The sequence below is a fragment of the Cyprinus carpio genome, chromosome B22, assembly GCF_018340385.1.
Source record: "Cyprinus carpio isolate SPL01 chromosome B22, ASM1834038v1, whole genome shotgun sequence".
Taxonomy (NCBI): domain Eukaryota; kingdom Metazoa; phylum Chordata; class Actinopteri; order Cypriniformes; family Cyprinidae; genus Cyprinus; species Cyprinus carpio.
Window position 1 is genome coordinate 1,477,383 of NC_056618.1, and position 11,699 is coordinate 1,489,081.

General features: G+C 35.4%; 1 pseudogene; it reads left to right on the forward strand.

The window, feature by feature from the left end:
• The window catches only part of LOC109062242, a 995,865-nt pseudogene that overhangs the window by 117,358 nt on the left and 866,808 nt on the right, over positions 1–11,699 (forward strand).

Genomic DNA, 11,699 nt, shown 5'->3' on the forward strand with positions numbered 1-11,699 from the left:
AGGTGCCCACAAGGCTGTGTGCTCAGCCCACTGCTCTTCACGCTGTTGACCCACGACTGCACTGCCAAGTTTCAGCTCCAACCACATCATCAAGTTTTGCGGATGACACTCATGTGGTAGGTCACATCAGCAACAGATGAAACGCACTACAGAATGGCACAGCTGGCTGAATGGTGTGGCACTAACAACAGGTGTAATGTGAATAAGACAACGGAGGTTGTGATGGACTAAGGAAGAAACTCTGTTGACAACCCCCCACTGACCATTGAGCAAGTCAGCAGCATTAAATTCCTGGGGGGTGCACATCACAGAGGATCTCACCTGGACCACCAACACCATGTCACTCTCCAAGAAGGCACAACAGCACACTTTCTCCGCCAGCTGAAAAGAACAAGTCTCCCTCCACCCATCCTCACCACATTCTACAGGGGACCCATTGAGAGCATGCTGACCAGCTTCATCTCTGTCTGGTATGGGGACTGTAGTGCAGCAAACCAAAAGACCCTCCAGCGGACAGTGAACACAGCTGCAAAGATAATCGGTGTCCCTCTCCCCTCCATTCTGGACATTTTCTTCACACGATGCTCCAGCAAAGCCAGCAGTATTGTGAAGGACCCCACCCATCCCTCCCACAGTCTCTTCCAGCTCCTACCATCAGGGAGATAGTACAGGAGCATCAGAGCCCGCTCCGCCAGACTGCTCAACAGCTTTTTCCCACAGGCTGTGAGAGCCCTGAACTCAAACCACCCCCACCCTTCTCTGAATTCCCACACAAACCCCCTACCTCCTGAAACATGGACCATCTCACCTCCTCCACCCCCCAAACCCTCCCAACCACATCACAGAAAAACTGTCTGAAACTCTCTTTTTTTGTGTGTACAATTTGAAGTGTACTACACACAGGTGAGTGGGCCTGTACAAACCACCTGTAGTAACACACTCTCCTCTATGTGCATCAGACACTTTTCACACACACTGCTGTGTGTGTACATAATCCCCAAAAAAAAGATGTTTATGTTTACATGCTCATGCACTACAAATAATCTTGCACTGTTCCCCAGTCCGCTGCTTGGCTTACGATGTTTCTACAGTATTATGTAAAGCATTCATATAGTCTGTATTTTTTTTTAGTTTATGTATAGGGAAACATTTATATATAGTATATTTATAGTCAAAATCTGTAAGTAGGGTAGTTGTGTATATGTTTATACTGTTTTACTTCATTGTTGTATGTCTGTATTTATGTAGCACCGTGGTCCTGTGAGGCATGACATTTCTTTCCACTGTATGTCCACACATGTAGTGGAACGACAATAAAGCTCAACTTGACTTGAGCTGTGTCACACAGATACACTGTTTACGTTCAGATCAAATCACACAACATAGGAAACAGACTCCAGCATGACACAGCTGACACAGAACATCATATGCTGTTTACGTCCAGCGGATCTTCTCCAAAAATGGTGCTAGGGTGATGAGGAGGAGACAAAATGTTGAATAAACAATATGATATATATATATATATATATATATATATATATATATATATATATAATATATATATACTGTATATATATATATATATATATATATATATATATATATATATAGTTCAGTTGAGTTGCTGTCTATGGGCTGGTCAGACAGCTCTCAGATTCCATCAAAAATATCTTAATTTGTGTTCCTAAGATGAACGAAGGTCTTACGGGTTTGAAACGACATTTATTCAATGACAAAATTTGAATCATTGGGTGAACTATCCCCTTAAATACAAAAGCAAATTAGGTGATTAGTGACAAAACAGTTAAGCAAAATGGCAAAGCAAACAAAACTGAGTGCAACTGTGACAATTTTTACAGCAGTACTCAAAAAAATGCTTTTTGAATGAGCTGTTCGTTTCTTTTTCAGATGCATTTGGTGTTGATACAGATGGTCTGTCAGTGATGGAGGGAGATTCAGTCGCTCTACACACTGATGTTAAAATGACTCAACAAGACAGAATTAGATGGTATTTTAATAGCATTCGCATAGCAGAAATTATTATAACCACAGTAAGATCTGCACAGATGATCAGTGTAAAGAGAGATTCAGAGACAGACTGAAGCTGAACAGTCACACGGCTGATCTCTCCATCACAAACATCAGAACTACAGACGCTGGAGTTTATAAACTACTGATGAACAGCCGCAACAGTGACAGGATCGAAAAAAAAAATTTTCAAAAAAACCAAACAATTTAAAAAAAACTGTTTTATTAAAGTAGTGACACTCAAGACTGACAAATCATATTTGTCGAAACAGTTGACCAATCACAACACACTGGTCCTGCCAGGCCAATCAGAGCACACTGCGCTTTTCAAAAGGCGGGGCTTCATAGAGACATAGAGTGTGTAACAAATCCAAAAATGTGAAAAAGAAGCTTTTGAACATTTGGTCATAAAAACAAAATCAAGACTATGAAAAAAGGCATAATAGGTCTTTCATAAAAAAAAAATAAAAAATAAAAAAAACCTTAAGTTTCTGAATGAATTAATAGCTTATTTATGTATTAGTACATCAAAACAGTGACGTTGCACTTTGTCAGTCAATGCAATGGAATGAAAATTTAGCAGATGTACTTGCTGTCATTCTGGAATGCATCTGCCATATGAAAGCATCTCAAACAGCACAAGTATTTGATTAAGGTGTGCCTTGTTGGTTTCTTACTTCAGTACCCTGCCAAAACAGATCTTATCCATAGCTCTTGGATGCAGACTTTGTAGTTCAAAATGAGAGCGTTTGTGAGTTAGTGAATGTACAATGAACAAAACTCTTATGTGCAGTTTAAATGCATCTGATTCACTGGTTTGATTATGTGTTTAACGACGACATGTCTGGTTTTAAGTGCTCAGCACTGCAAAAACTGTTGACTAAATCCTTTAACACAATGGAAGTGCATCAAAAAAGCCGTAATTATAACTATTAATAATTCACATTTAACTCTGTTAAAGTGGAATTTGGACTGTTGTCTCATTGTTCATAATTAAACTGAATGATAAACCATTTAAATCACTGATTTGTTAGTTCTGACAGTTTTGTTTCATAAAATATACATCTGTTTTTTTTTCTAATGCTTCTAATTATATTACTGATCATCTTTTCACCTCACTTATTTTCTGTTTTCATGAGGATTTGAAGAAAATTTAAAAAAAAAAACCTTGGCCATATGTTGCTTTTCAGACTTAAAGTTAAGAAAAAGCATGCATAATCGCTTTCTTACCCACAGTGTAGTTTTGTTTGTTTGTGTGTTTTTGTCCACAAAAAGTTCCTCCAGCAGCTGTTGGTTTGTGTTTCAGGTGTTTTTGCTGCTGAACGAGATGAAATGAAGAGAAAGTCAGTAATAAAAAACTCAAATTATTTAATAACATGGCATTTTAATGATGACCATACTGGTGAAATCAGTGCAGATCAGAGTAAGATCTGTACAGATGTTCAGTGTGCTGAAATCACTGGAGATCAGAGTAAGATCTGTACAGATGTTCAGTGTGAAGAGAGATTCAGAGACAGACTGCAGCTGGATCATCAGACTGGATCTCTGACCATCACAACAGAGCCACAGACTCTGGAGATTATGAACTGCAGATCAACATGAGAATACCCAGCATTATAAGGAGCTTCAGTGTTACTGTCTCAGGTGAGTGTAATTCAGTCATTCAGTGCCTTAGAAAACAGTTTGAAACACTTAAATCCTACTGCAAATGTTTCACTGTTGATCATCTCCATCATCTTCACATGCAAATCAAAGCAACAGATATTTGTCACAATGAGTTTTGTCAAACTATGAATTTTACAATTTTGTAGTCAATTGTAAGATTTTTTTGTGAGAAATGCATAATTTTCCTATGTAAGCCACTGTTGCTAATAATAATCAATAAATAAATAAATAAATATACATCAGGCTAAATTCATCAATATCACACGACTTTCTGCTGAAAGTAGAAAGGTGTAGATGTCAGTCAAAAGTACTGGTAAAGTTGATTATCAGTTGATCTCTAGTAATGATGACTGTGTGTCTTTATCTCTTTTAGGTTCAGGTCCACCTTCAGGTGATGTAGTAGGAATATATGCTGCTGTTATTGGTGGTGCTGCTTTTCTTTTGGTCATGGCTGCAGCAGCTGCTTATGTGATTTACGTACGTGTAAAAAACAAATCAACTTCAGGAAAAAACAGCAAGTATTACATAGAACTGACTGTACAAAATTGAGATTGATTGTGCAAGCAGAATCTTTTAAATGTTATATATTTTGGGTAACACTTTATTTTATGGTTACACCATTTATGTCTAAAATTTTAGAAAAAGTTGTGTCTGCTCAATTGTGCTCCTACCTGCAAAAAAATTATCTCTATATGAAGAATTTCAGTCGGGTTTCAGGCCCGATCATAGCACAGAAACTGAACTTGTTGAAATTACAAATGACTTGCTTCTTGCATCAGACCAAGGCTGCATCTCATTGCTAGTTTTACTTGATCTTAGTGCTGCGTTTGACACCATAGATCACGACATACTCATAGATAGATTACAAAACCATACAGGTATCCAAGGGCAGGGCTTTAAGATGGTTTAGATCTACTTGTCCGATCGTTACCACTTTGTTTATTTAAATGGGAAGTCATCTCATTTATCACCAGTAAAATATGGAGTGCCACAAGGATCTGTCCTAGGTCCTCTGCTATTTTCAATATACATGTTGCCCCTTGGTAATATCATTAGAAAATACGGGATTAGTTTCCACTGTTATGCTGATGATATTCAACTATATATCTCAACAAGACCAGGTGAAACTTCAAAATTATCTAAGCTAACAGAGTGTGTTAAAAATGTAAAAGATTGGATGACCAATAATTTTCTCTTATTAAATTCAGATAAGACAGAGATATTACTTATTGGACCAAAAAACATTACACAGAATCTCGTAGATTACAATTTGCAATTAGACGGATGTACTGTTACTTCCTCCTCTACTGTCAAAAATCTGGGTGTTATATTAGACAGTAACTTATCTTTTGAAAATCATATTTCCCATGTTACAAAAACAGCATTCTTCCATCTTAGAAACATTGCCAAGCTACGAAACATGTTACCTGTTCCTGATGCAGAAAAGCTAGTTCATGCATTCATGACCTCTAGACTGGGACTATTGTAATGCACTGCTAGGGGGTTGTCCTGCATCTTCAATAAACAAGCTACAAGGTAGTCCAAAATGCAGCGGCTAGAGTCCTTACCAGGTCAAGAAAATATGATCATATTACCCCAATTTTACAGTCTCTGCACTGGCTACCTATTAAGTTCCGTATCAGTTACATCAGTTAGTTGCATCTCATAATTTTGGACTGCAGTTATATCTGATCAAATGCGCATTATTATTCTTTAGCTTGGGTTAAACTAATTAATTTTACTTGGCTGGAACAGCAGCTACGCTAATTATGTCTCAATTTTTTTCTCTGTTTTGCCATGGGATTTACATCCCATGGTAACTAGGATTTACACAAGCCCCAGTCTGGATCCAGAACACCTGAGAAGAGATGATGCCAGCCCCTCAGAGGACCTCAGATGATGCTAACCCAGAGACAACATACAGAACTACCACATTTTGCTATAAGTTTGATTGCATAATTGCTGTTAATAGTGTTAATCGCCTGTTTGTTTATGTCTTTTATTAATTTTTCTGAACATTTCTGCCGTATGCACATAAACCGACAGTCATTACTGATAAGCTACTACTAAATATTGTAGAAACTTAATTTTCTGTAAAGTTGCTTTGCAATGATTTGTATCGTAAAAAGCGATATACAAATAAACTTGAATTGAATTTAAAAAGATTATAAATCTTTACATGAAGAAGACATCAGAGAAGAAAAAAAAAATATTCAGAGACTGCGTAAGACAGAGACTCTGCGAAGAATGATGTTAATAAGATGCCCCCTCATCTGACTGATGTTCAATCTGTGGCTAATAGAAAAGCATGATATTTATTATTTTAATAGTTTTACTAAAAGGGTACATAAACGGAAGGTAGGAAATGAAGAAAAATTTGGAAGATGTTTATCTCAAATTCTCATCACAAATGGAGAAATAGTGTGGCAATACCAAACGTTTAAACAAAGCAAGCCATTACCAGATTGCTTGAGGTTTGTCCAGTAGGTAATGCCGCTAAAGGTATCCAGACATGAACAGTGCAGGACTATCTCTTTATTGCTGGTTCTGAACTTTAGCCAATGTTCTGGCAAGATGTTCAGTGAATGAATAAATAAATAAATAAAGCCAAATATGTGTAATGTGCTGTTTTTCTTTGTACTTTGTTGTAAGAATTGTTATGTGTAGAAGTGTAAAGTGTAACATTCTGCCTTTTTACTGCCAAGCTATATTTTCATGCGAGCAAGATGAAGGCCTGTGGGGCATTAACGGTAAAGTTTCACTACTTCGCATTATCTGTTTCCTTCCATTTCTTGTCTTTCTCAGATTTCAAAGCATGTTGAGCTGTGCTGTATTTTAGTGTAATTTCATTTAATTTAATTTGTGTTTTCATGAAATGTTTGTATTGCAGAATGTCATCACTGTGTGATGAAAATGATTGTCTGCATTTGAACAGAAAAAGTTTGTTTGATTCCATTTAAATCATTTTGTCTTAACAGTCGAAATGACTGTTAACTGTGCTAATCTTTCTTTCTCAGATCTGTTTCCAGAGTCATCTGTTAAAAGAGCTCCTCAACTTCCTACTGAACACTGGTGTGAGATTCTTATAAAGTGATAAGATTTAGAAATATCATTTTGTAAAGGTTTTTTTTTTTTTTTTTTTTTACCTTACATGAAATATGTAGCCTTTATAATTGCCACTTTCTTATAATGGGAAAAATAATAATAATAATAATAATAATAATAATAATAATAATCTGCATGTTAATGTGATAGATGCCATTAACTTATTTGACTTGATTCATTTTGTCATGATTTTAGAGTTTATAATCAGAAATAGCTGAGCTCAACTAAAAACGAATCATTTAAAAAAGCTCTTTAACCACATGCTAGTCATATAGACACACAACTGATCTCTGAAACACACTCACAAATTAAAAACAGCCAAAATGCACCCAAAAATGTAAACGGTGTCATCATTTACTCACTCTCAAGTTGTTTGAATGAGTTTCTTTCTTCTGTTGAACATAAACACTATTTTGATGAATGTGGTTGATGAACAAACAGGTGATGGTCCCTAAATAAATAACTTATGTGTACTTATGTGTACTGTGCTAGATTAAAGCCCCTTTCACACTCCACATTGGTCCTGGAAAATTGCCGAAGTGCCTTCTGTGTGAACGCAAACACGTTCCGGGATTGATTCCAGGATCGATCCCGGGTTGGGGACCAAGTAACATTGCAAACTTCAGTCCCGGAATGAGCTCTGTGTGAACAAAAGCCAGAATATCGTGATGTCACGTGTCTTTACGGGATCTTTATGGGATGTGTGTGAATGCACACACAGATTCCGGAAAATCACTGGCAGTGTGAATGAACCACAATCAAAATTGCCTTTTGTAAACTTACATTTGTGAATGTGAAATTTACATAGAAATAAAATAAAATTTATAAAAAAAACAACATCCTTTAAAGAGCGATCCTTAATATAAAAACCCCAAATCACATGTTTGTAAGATAAAGAAAATGTTTTATGATGAAAATCTTCACATTATTCCAAAAATACTGGGTATATTGGCAAGACCAAAACAAATGAGAAATTCTTTCAGTTGAGCATTCACAGAAAGAATATTTTAAATCAATATCCATTTTAAATTTTTGTAGGAATACCTTTGTAGGATAAACTCTATGAATTAATTTATATGAGATTTCCTTAATCTTATTTGTAAGGAGGAATTTTTGAGGTAATGACCAAACTTGAGTCCAACTTACATTATTAAAGAAATTGTTCCAGTAGAAAATAACATAAGGCATAGAAACAATCTTTCTTAAAAACAAGGATCTAATTTTATAATTGTTATGCTTTAACCCAGAGAAACAGATATTGCTAACAGAGGTATGTTCACGTCTAGGAGGACAGACAGAGAGTGTGGATGTATATACACAGCATCTGTACACCTGCAGGTTTTGCCTTAGTAAGCACCTTGAATTATTTCTCAATATAATAGGTGATTTTGTATTACTAAGATAAACATTTTTAAATGTACATTATTAAATAACTGATTCACTAATAACAACCCAATTACTATAAAGACTTATTTCTATAAAGAAATTCATTGGCTGTATTTCCACAGAAAAAGTTATTCCAAGAATAGCGTTTTCACGACATTTAAACATTTTATTCAACAGTTGAAATGACTGTTCAACGTTGTGCTATCATTCTTCATCTATCAACATCTTTTTCCACAGTCATCTGTTAAGCAGAGTTTGGAACTTCCTACTCGAACACTATTGTTCTACTGATTATAAAGTGATAAAATTTTAGAAATATCATGGTTGTAAAAAATTTTTTTTTTTTTTTTTTACCTTACAACTCATTTTTTTTAGCCTTTATAATTGCCACTCCGTAGTGAGTTAAAAACACCACTTCAACTAGTAATGGTGTTCAACGTTGTTTCTGCATGTTTATTGTTAGATGTTTTAACTTATTTGACTTTGATTCATTATTTCAACAACATTTTAGAGTTAATGTCATCAATGCCAGCTGGGTAAGCTGAGCGACGCAACTAAAAGCGGTTCATTTAGCATTAGCAATTATTTACATGCTTTTTCATATAGACACACAAATGATCTCTGAAACCACACTCACCCAACATTAAAATGTGTCCTGTTGCACGGCAAAATGTTCTTAAGCATGTCATCATGCAGGTCACTCTTAGCATTTGGCGAATACTTTGCTTTGAAAAGTGTTGGGGACACCACACTATTTTGATGCTATTGTGGTTGATTTAAAACTTAATGGTCCTAAATAACTAGGTTATGCGAGTTTATGTGTACTGTGCTAATTTTCCCCTTTCACAACCATCGATGTACCGGAACCAGCCGAAGTGCCTTCTGTGTGAACGCAAACACGTTTTGAGGGGGTGATTCCAGATCACGAACGGGGGTTGGGGACAATTAACATTCCACACTCATTCTTTCCATCGGTGAGCTCTTTGTGCACCAAAGCCGAATTCAGTTTGTCACAGAAGGTCGTTTTTTTGTTTGTTTGTTATGGGTTGTGTGTTGTTGCACACACAGATGCCATTAAATCACTGGCATGCTGAAGAACTTTTATCACAATTGGCCCTTTTGTGACAGTTACATTTGTTCAAAAGTGAGCATTTACAATGAAACTAAATAATAATCACATAAAAAAAACAACATCCTTTTTTAAGAGCGACGTTAATATAAAAACCCCAAATCCAGAGGTTCAGTAAATGATTCTCAGAAACAAAATGAGACACAGCATTCAAAAATATGCACGCTCTTAAGGCAAGACCAATTGGCAATTAGTTGAATTCTTTGAAAGTTTGTGCATTCACAGAAAATAGCAGTTTAAATCAATACTGAGGTCATCAATTTTTGTAGGAAACCTTTGAATCAGGTGGCCCCTATGAAGGATTTATATGAGATTTCCTGAATCTTATTTGTAAGGAGGAATTTTTGAGGTAATGACCAAACTTGAGTCCAACTTACATTATTAAAGAAATTGTTCCAGTAGAAAATAACATAAGACATAGAAACAATCTTTCTTAAAATAAGGATCTAATTTTATAATTGTTATGCTTTAACCCAGAGAAACAGATATTGCTAACAGAGGTATGTTCACGTCTAGGAGGACAGACAGAGAGTGGCAATGGATATACACAGCATCTGTACACCTGCAGGCCTTCAAAGACAGTAGTAAGCACCTTGAATTCTTAAATGTAAATAGGTATTTTGTATCTTGAGATAAACATTTTTGAATGTAAATTAAAGTTTGGTACAACAACAAAAAAACTAAACAAAAATAACAACCCAAATACTAAACAAAAAATTCTAAAAATACATTTAAACAAAATGTTTAAAAGTCATGGTTGTAAAAAATAATGTTTAACTTAAAACACAACTCATTTATATTTCTATGTTGAATCTGTAGTGAGTTAACAACACCACTTCAAGTCAACTATTTTGGTCTTCAACATTGAGGTGCAAGCATCATGAATGACATAATGTTTTTTTTCATAATGTTCAGGGATCATGGATCAGTTTGCATTATTTCAAATCACTTGAAAGAGGTCTGTTGCCCATGCTGCGATAATGTCAGTCGAATGGTCCCAGCTGGACCTGTTCAAAAGACATGACCCAAAACACACTTAATGTTTCAGTCAAATGTAGCTGGGTTTCGCCAACTCTATAGCGGTTTGCCTGAGCATTACAATTATTTAGCATTTTCTAGAATTCAATCAAATGGCTTTCCCAACTCAGTTTTTGCATGTGTCCTGTGCTCGGCATAATCTTCTTCAGCATAGCTGTATGCAGGTGCATCTTAGCAGTGGCGTTACTTTGCTTTAAAAAGTGATGGGGACACCACACAACTTGTTTTGCTAGTTTTTTATTTAATAACCTAATTTACTTGGGGACTAGGTTTAGAGTTGGAAAAACTTAATTTTCGCTTTTCAAAAACACATCGATGTATCGAACCAGAACGGCGCCAGAGAATTTTGACCACAGTTGCTGAGGGGGTGCTAGATCACTGACGGGGAGATGGGCAATTCAGGTCTCCAGACTCATTCTTTCCATCGGTCACTCTTTTGCACCAACTTTTTCAGTTGGTCCCACAAGTGCGTTTTTTTGTTTGTTTGTTTGCTTGTTTGTTTGTTTTTTGCTACAACATGCTATTAATCAATGCATGCTGAAGAACTTTTATCATAGTTTATAGTTATATGGAAACAAAAGTGGTTAACATTCAACCCTTCTTTTTCATCAGTATTATTACTTGTGATTTGAATTTTGTGAACAGGCTTTGGATGCTTTCACTTTCAATTTCGCAATCTTTTTCACTTTTATACAATAAAAGATAGGCTAATTGTTGGTTTTGCATAGCCGACATCTATACACCTTTCACATTTTAAGACAAAAAAAGGATGGATTCATTGTTATTTTTAATTAAAATGCCCAACAACAATAAAACAAGAAGATTCAATGACAAACGAGCTTACAAAATGTTAATTAACAAAAACAAATAAGATGTGGTATGGCATAGCGCTACACTACATGCTATATTAGGCTATATAATGACTAATAAATAACAGAACGTTTAGCAAACATTGAGCAATCAAAAAAAAATAAAAAATAAAAGACAGCCTCCATGGCATAACGTGAGGTAAACACAAAGCTTTCAAAATGAAAACAAAACAAAAAGAAAAGTAAAACTAAACTTGCTGCCGGTGACAGCTTGCATGCATTAAGTCAGTTTAATGTAATTAAAGTTTAAATGACTTACACAGCTTGATTTATTGTATATTATATACATCAAGTTGATTGTAGGCTACTTAAAATTTTAAGCAACTATTTTCCCCCTTTTTTTAACAGTGGGTTATTTCAGCAGGTGCAACAGGAAACAAATGTTTAAAATGGTAATGTAAAAAATAAAAAATCAAAATCAAAGCTAAGTGAGCTTTTTTTTTCGGTAATGGTAATGTCTAATAAATTGGTGACTGTTA